This window comes from Panulirus ornatus, chromosome 35 (assembly GCF_036320965.1).
Source record: "Panulirus ornatus isolate Po-2019 chromosome 35, ASM3632096v1, whole genome shotgun sequence".
Lineage (NCBI taxonomy): Eukaryota > Metazoa > Arthropoda > Malacostraca > Decapoda > Palinuridae > Panulirus > Panulirus ornatus.
The window spans coordinates 5,482,204-5,490,212 of NC_092258.1; positions in this window are offsets into that span (position 1 = coordinate 5,482,204).

The following is an 8,009-nucleotide window of genomic DNA, read 5'->3' on the forward strand; positions in this document are numbered from 1 at the left end:
CCTAGCTAAAGCGTGTCAATTAGAATACTATGAGTAGCTAAGTTCAAGTTTCTCATCATTCTAAAAGCCTAACTAACTTCAAACACATTATCATTCTGAGTCTAACGACCAGTCTAGAGACGTGTGAACAGACAGACGCACGACCATCATCCAGAAACACAAATGTCCCATTACAGATGAACGACAAGAGTCGTTAGACATTGTGCTAATTTTCTGATGCGTGACGAATAGCAGGTACAGAACCACACAAGACCAGTTCTTGAACCTGCCCCGTGCGAACGTGCGCAAGGGGGTATGATAGCATGGTTAAGGAGGATCATCACTACAGAAATGCCACCACCACAGATGTGTTACAAGTATAACACCACAAATACACCACTACAGACATTCCACTGTAGGCACAACACCGCAGATGTACTAGCAGAAAATGTAGCGCCGGTGATACAGCAAATGAAACATGTTTACAAAGAAAACGTCCCTTGAGAGACACGTTACGAACCTCCAACACGACGTTACGACCCTCGAATGTGACCTTATGACCCTTGAGCACAACGATGCGACCCTCGAATATGACGGGACGATCCTAGGGCACGACGGTACACCAACACAAAGACGCATCGCTTACACTCGTATCACCAGGACTCGCTGTGAGCTGCGGGGAGAATTCACCTGAAATGTTCCCATCCAGTGTCTTAGAATTCCCGAAGAGGCCAAGGTTCCTCCCTCCCTCCTGGCCGGCGTTCTCTGGGTTTTTCTCTCTCTCCGGAGTATCCCTTAATAACCCAACTATACCTGCAAAGTTACCTCTAATTGCCTGTTCGACTGCGCGCAGTTGTCACCCGTCACGTGGTTTTCATAATTTACTGGTTAAGATTGAGACGGTTCTGCTGGTGTGGAAGATGGAGATGTACTCTCCATGATAGAGCTATGATGAATTAGTTTTTATATTATGCATTTACCGCGAAGGAGTATGAGACAGTTTTATCTATTTATTCTTATCTTTAAAACGTATAAAAATGATGACAAATTTAGAAAGGAATGAATGAATCATCAAAGCATCAGACACAACGCCAAAATTAAAACCGTACGATTCTTAAGTCCTTGAACACGACGGTGCAACCCTTGAGCAAGACGGTACAACCCTTGAACAAGACGGTACAACCCTTGAACAAGACGGTACAACCCTTGAACAAGATGGTACGACCCTTGAGCAAGATGGTACGACCCTTGAACAAGACGGTACAATCCCTGAACACGATGGTACGACCCTTGAGCACAAACGTACGTCTCTTGTGTAAAAAGGTATGGATCTTTGACCTGCCCTTCAAGGGTCAGGTCAAAGGCCAGACAACCTAAGGGTTGTTCCGTCGTGCTCAAGGATATAAATACTCGCTGCAGAAAGACAATAGCCATCTTCTGTCCCTTCGCCCATCGTTAACAACAAACGCTTCCCATTACTATTTTTGAGAAGGAAAATATCATTTGGAATACATTATCTAAAAGACATCTAATCGAATTAAGGTAAAATATTTGTTGTATGATTTGAAATAAAATGTTGAAAGTAGTGAAACTATGTTTTCCCCAAGAATGATGTTCCATTGTATATATTGGATAGCGCTCCTGACAGTAGATGCATTATTGATGATTATCCTGTGCACCTAAGTCATATCTACCTATGTATCTATGTATCTATCTATGTATCTATGTATCTATCTATCTGGTGTGATTAATAATGCAGTTATAACCCCTCTGAGGATACCCAATGCTTAACAAGATAACACAAGTACAAAATTCTTCAGGAGCTCCCATGCAAAACCTCTGTTGGAAATCCTGGGTCTCTCCATCCGGAGGGAGTCATGCGTAGGTCATTCACATCCAGCCAAAAAGTGACTGGCAAAAACATCCTTTACCTTGGGTCGCGCATACCGTGTCCCCAAGGGTTTTATCGTACCAGCCCCCCAAAGACTAATTCATAAGCAGCTTAGATAAGCTCCCACGTCTTGAAAAAGTTTCAACGTACACAAAAGTTCAGCACACAATGTTGGTGGAATAGTGTGCGATGAAGGGATTTGGGAAGCGTCATCATTGGAGAGGTGGTTAACCAAGTGGCGAGGGTTAGGCAGCGAAGGAAGTGGGCGGAGCGACATAGCGTCATGTTGGACGAAGATTCGGCCGTAAACTCCGAGCCAAAAAGCGACGTACAATGATGGATCGAGCACAACCAACGTTTTCTGTTTTCTCTCGTCTGATACAGATGCACACGACCCTTATGTTGTCTTCTGCCCGAGATCCCAGCTATAATCAGTGCGAGTCAAAGGGAGTTCTTGTCTGAATGTTTAAAAAAAAAAAAAAAAGGAGTTGCCGGCAACGCAGCTTAGCTTGACTCCGGGGAAACATTAAGGAATTTAAAGAGTTAAAAAGTAATACGTTACGGATACGATCAGTTTAACCTGGTGAATGTATATCCTCCTTTTTTTTTTTTTTGGTCACAGACTCTTACATTATTCCATTCATGTATACGAACGTGTTGCTGTGTACCACAACACTCCATTCATTCCTTGTGGGTGGTGGTATGTTGGGGCGGGGGGGAGAGAAAGAAAAAAAAAAAAAAGGGACACTGGAAATGCCAATGATCGCAAGAACTAAAACTGATCTACCTCCTTAGTAATCTTACGACGAAGTGGTCGCGTTTCTTGACGTAAAGAGTCAGTCTGAAGTATTAGAATGAATAACCTCTGACCCCTTGAGATGTATGAAGATAACGAAGTTGCCTATTGAACATTTTCGAGTAAATCGGCTTAAGGGAAGTAGAATTGACTGTCCAAATATAACTGATTGAGAAAAATGAAAGCAGAAAAAAAAAGAAAGGTTTTTGTCTCCTTATGGAAGGAGACATGAATAGTGAAAGTGACCACAACATCCACACTGCTGCTACAACCCGGACGCGTAATTTCCCGATACATTCACAAGCCAAGGCAAAAGTTTACCATGGGAAAATAGCGGAGCTGACCAGCAGCGAGGCTGAGAAAAGAATCCCACAAAAAGTCACCTTCGTAAGGAGCTTGAAGACAAGGACAACATGATAGGAACTGGCTCGGGAGTTCTTGATCGCGCGTCCTCCAGCGAAGTCCTTCTGCCGAAGTCACACCTCCTTTGAGCCTCAGGTTCAGAACTTGGGAGTGTCTTAGGCGCAACACCTGAACGGAAACACTTACAACGCAAAGACAACGTCCTTTTACAACATGTTGTGGTCCTGCGGGATTGATCCCTATCGTTTGTGGACGGATGGACCGGTCCAGCAGCTAAATCGTGAGGTTACTTCAGCACGACGGTATGGCCCTGGGGCATGGTGGCCTTGGTCATCGACCTGACCTTCAAGAGCCAGGTCGTGCTCGGGTGGTTACACCCTCAACGCCTCAACCCTGGCACCGTAACAGGCGAGAGTAACGTCCGTAACACAATGTACTCCTGTCATTTTTTTTTTTCTCTTTCTCTTTTGTGTTGTACGATGAATAAACCCGAATCAGTTTTAAACTGTGCACACAACGGCCTTAACCCCGAACAGAGATGCAATACATCATTGGCAGCAATTCATGACGGCCTCTACTGAGTAATTGCGAGCAGAATAACTAGATTGATGACCAAATTTTTTTTGTCTATAACTTACAGCAATCTTTTCATTAACACCGACCATGTTCATAAGTATGTAAGACATAAGTCCATTACATTGTTTGAGTCATAAATATTATATATATCATTCTCTTAACCCGAACACAAACTTAATGACGAGTATAACATTGACCAAAGGTAATGTAAGAAAAGAAAGGACTAGAGTTCAACCAGAATAACTGGATGACTCTCTCTCTCTCTCTCTCTCTCTCTCTCTCTCTCTCTCTCTCTCTCTCTCTCTCTCTCTCTCTCTGGTATGATATCTCTCTTTGCCTTTACTTTCCCTGACTTCTACTCTTCCCTGTAGATGGCTGCTACCTCACCTTCCTTTTAACTTTGTGTGGGAAGTTGTTTTGCTGTGTCTAAACTCTGCCGAAGTTCCCATACCACGTCTAAACCCCATTTTTGTAGTTGCCATACCAAGTATAGACCCCTCCATCTTCTGTGTGGCTGCCATTCATGTATAGACCCCTCTTTTGTGTGGCTGTCATTCATGTATGGAATCCTCTTTTATGGTTAACATACGATCCTAGACTCCTCTTCTGGTTTTTATACCATTCTAAATCCTCTTATATAGTCACCATACCATGTGTCTATTTGTACCCGTGCCGCCACCACACGAGTTCATGAGAATGAAGGCCATGGTCGTACCACGTAACACTCGTGGTTACCATTGTGGGAATCCCATGACAGCAACACAAAAAGACTTTGTGTACAGTTTATCTGCGTCACACACCCCACAGCCAGGAGGAGGCTGGCTACCAGTAATAATGGAATACCTCAATATGTCGAAATAAATCCATTCTCTCCAATCCACAATACGCAAATGTGTGAGTACAGTGTATGAATACAGAATTACATCTACCTCATTCTATTCCCATGTAAAACAAATGCATTCTTTCACGATACATTAAAAGATATTCCACACTTCTTTATTTCTTTTGGAAAATTTTCATTTCTCTTGTTCCGTGTGTTCGCGAATTGCAGAAAATGCCCGTAATACCAGGTGACTGACCAGCGGGTAATGGAAACGTCAGAATTAACATGTGTCTCGCGGCGGTTTGTCCATATTAGAGGTGCCTCGTCGACGGGATTTCCCCGTCAGACGCAGAGGCCAGCTCGTTAACCGACCATGACACATATATATACAATTAGCAAAGTCTGCAGAGCTTCATCTCCGGTGCTCACAGGCATATTCGCACACTATAACGAACTGACAGTTTTTCTAAAGTCGGTCTGTACGTTATGATGAATGGACTTCAAAAAAAAAATGTACAGTTCTCCCTCCTCCTCGTCCTCCACCTCCTCCATCTCAAAAAATATGTACACGGTGTTACCGTCTTGTTTTGATATACTTCGCTTCCTAAGTGTAATAATATCAGTTTTTCATGGTCGATCCGGACAATATGGATGGACTGATATACATTTAGTTTCCCCTGCAAGTAAAGACAATGTCAGTGATGTTATCGTCTTGTATTGATAGACTCGCCAGCTAAGCTTAATGATATCTGAACATATTCTGGGTACGTGGGTGATGTCGCCAAAGTAATGACCTCCCAACCCCCCTTCTCAAGACAAGTTCTTCAAGCTGTGATCAAGGTCAGTTAACAGGATCACTCCCGTGTCTGGCTATTATTCAAATGGGAGGGGAAAACCAGGTTTTACTGAAAAACCTCCAACTCGCTAGGAGAAATCGGATAACAGGCACAAGACTTAAATGTAAAAGACACACGAACGGATACGGAGTCTATACCATACACAGTACCCGGGGAATGATGAAGACGCGAGAATAAACTTCAGGTCAGGGGAACCCACAATGCCACTTCGACAACCAAAACCCCCGCGCATCTGTGGTAACTTGGAAGGAAAAAAAAAAACCGCGGCACAGCGTCAACACATCGTCACAGCACATACCCTCAGCCGCAGGACAACGAACGCCGCAGCGACAGCAGCCCTCTTGCGGCAACGTGCATACGTAGACGGTCTTCACAATATAGTGTAACTTGTCTCTTGATCACGACAGGTGAGTCTCTACTGATCCGCGGACCTGCCACCACACTCCTGCAGCGCTGCTCAGCCCCGGGCAGACACACACACACAACACAACGCAGGAATTTACGTCAGTTTTTTGATGAATTATTCTCCGTAAAAGCTGTTGAGGCGGCTATCAAATTATCACCAAGGCTCTCGGTCTGTTTATGCGTTGATAAATAAAGCCATGAGAGCCAATCGGTTCATTACATTTATCTTGAATAACTCCTGATTGCAGTGAGTTTATGTCCTGTACGTACAGTGAATTACGTGTCTGCAAAATAATTCTGTGTTACATAGAATCAAAGGACTTTATCAAGCAGTATCGGTATCAGATTATTAAACTGTTCGTAGCATTACGGAACAAATGACCACGAGGGAGGGAGTTAAGAGACTTTCATCACTGTCTGTGTTCCCTCAAGACACGAGAGATCGCCTTCAGTACTGCTGTTGAAGGCTCTCCAACACGAGCTTCGAGATGACATCAGAGTGAGGTGTCGGGCGAATTTACACCGAATCATTTTTGGTCGTGTTCACGACGCAGGTGGTATAAACCCCTCGATGAAGAGGATGACAGACGACGGGCCACGTTCACGTACGTATCGCCATAAGCTGTTGAGATAATCTCTCTGACATGGCAAGATACAATATTATTTTGCTATGAAATTTTGGTGCCTGTGTGTGAGATGTCTCTCGATGTCTTATGATGTTCCTCCAGCCTCAGCCTCTTGAGTACGATGCCAATGCCTTTAGACTCCAGAACCTCGACTCCTTTTGAGCGCTACCTTGAATACTGTGTCTTAGCCTCTCACCTACGGTGTCCTAATGCATCAACGTTGTAACCCTTGTATATTAGTAACTTACTCCTTAAACGCTATAACCCTTGTATATAGATATCTAAATCCTTAAACGATATAACCCTTAGATACGGTATCTAGACTATTTCGGCGACGTAACTCCCGCCAAACTTCTAACCCTGAAAGTACTTTTGACATATCCTTTCCAACTGGTCGCTACATTTCATTTCTATTTCATTTTTCTGTGGTGACAGACGTGAGTGTAGAGCAGGTGCTGATTCCAGCCTCTTCCCGTCAGGAGGGACAGTTCTGAGGGAAGGGTTGGGACCGAGGAGTGAGGTGTGGTGTGGTGTGGGAGGTGAGGTCGAACCGTAGTTCCTCATTTGACGAGACTCAGGCCGGCAAAAAGGTGGGAAGGAGACCCAGCGAGGAGACGCTAAGGCCACTGCCTCAGCCCGATGACACTGAACCTCTGTCTCCTGCTGTAGCTACTGCTGTTGGTACCAGTCCCTGACAACAGTCTTATCCAACAGCAGCTGACAACCGCCGTTGTCAGCTCCCGCCACTAGTCTCTGCCTGCTGTTGTTTGGCCCTGACACCAGCCAGTCTGCTGTTAGTGCTGACCCCTCTCCTGCAGAGGACGGAGACCACATACCTTCGTCTCGGGGTCCGATGGATCAGCAGGTTGGTGGGCGGATACCCGAGCCTCACCTAGATGGGCTGCCAGTTTTTCTCCTCACCACACAGCGAGAGCAACGAAGGCATATTAATGTGCAGCCGAACGTCCAACCCGAACGCACAAGAATGGCTCATGAGCGTAACAATTTCTAAGCTTTTGCCATGTATGTATATACTGATAATCACATGAAGATGTATGAAGCACAATGAGTCCCGAGTGCACTTTCGTGTATTACACCTTCATTAGCTACATTGATTATCAGTAAATATTTCGATCACGCGTATCGTTGTGATTCTTCTGATATATATATATATATATATATATATATATATATATATATATATATATATATATATATATATATATATATATATATAGTGCATACATATGAACGCGCAGTTTTCATGAAGCCCATAGTACCCTCCTTGCTGTTGGAGTGCATTATAAGATACAGAAATACGTTTGTGTAGGAGTTTGATGAACAATTGATCACACATCCTGCACATTTGCGTCAGAGCTTGCTTCATCAACGGCAGTTTTCTGTGTCAATATTCGGCTGGTTCGATTCCACACTGAGAACCACACAGGACCACGAGGTCCTAGTGGTAGATTCTCTCCTGGAGGATACATGAGGTATCCTTCTCCATCCTATGGCGGGTGCAACGCGTATCACTAACGGGTCAGTTCATGGGAACAGTTCGAATATTCTGTCGTTTGCTTCCTGTAAATATAAGGCCATGATGACTTTACCTTCGAAGTACGATATAGCTTGTCTTTCCTACAAATCCTCTACGAAGCCTAAGACCTTTCCTTCCCGACGCTTTCGAAGTACG